Below are 329 nucleotides of genomic sequence, written 5' to 3' on the forward strand. Positions count from 1 at the left end.
TTATAATATTTATATATCTGATTATTACTAGTCACAGTTGGTTGCTTTCTGAGCTCTTTGATATCTGAGCATGTATATAAAGTCATCAGGCATATTTCAATGGTAATATTTTTCACATCTGCTAATTATTAAGGAGCAAATTTTTATGCTTTGAAGAATTATTATCTTTTTAATCATATTTTAAAAAATTTTTAATAATTACATCATTAGAAGCTTTTTACTACAGCTTTAACATATTCAGTAACACACTCCAGAACAACAGTACATCTCTTTCATAAGTGGCTGTAAGTTTCTAGGTTCACAGTTGAATTAATACAGTTATACAATAT

This window comes from Nannospalax galili, unplaced genomic scaffold (genome assembly GCF_000622305.1).
Source record: "Nannospalax galili isolate Female #2095 unplaced genomic scaffold, S.galili_v1.0 scaffold102, whole genome shotgun sequence".
NCBI classification, from domain to species: Eukaryota; Metazoa; Chordata; class Mammalia; order Rodentia; family Spalacidae; genus Nannospalax; species Nannospalax galili.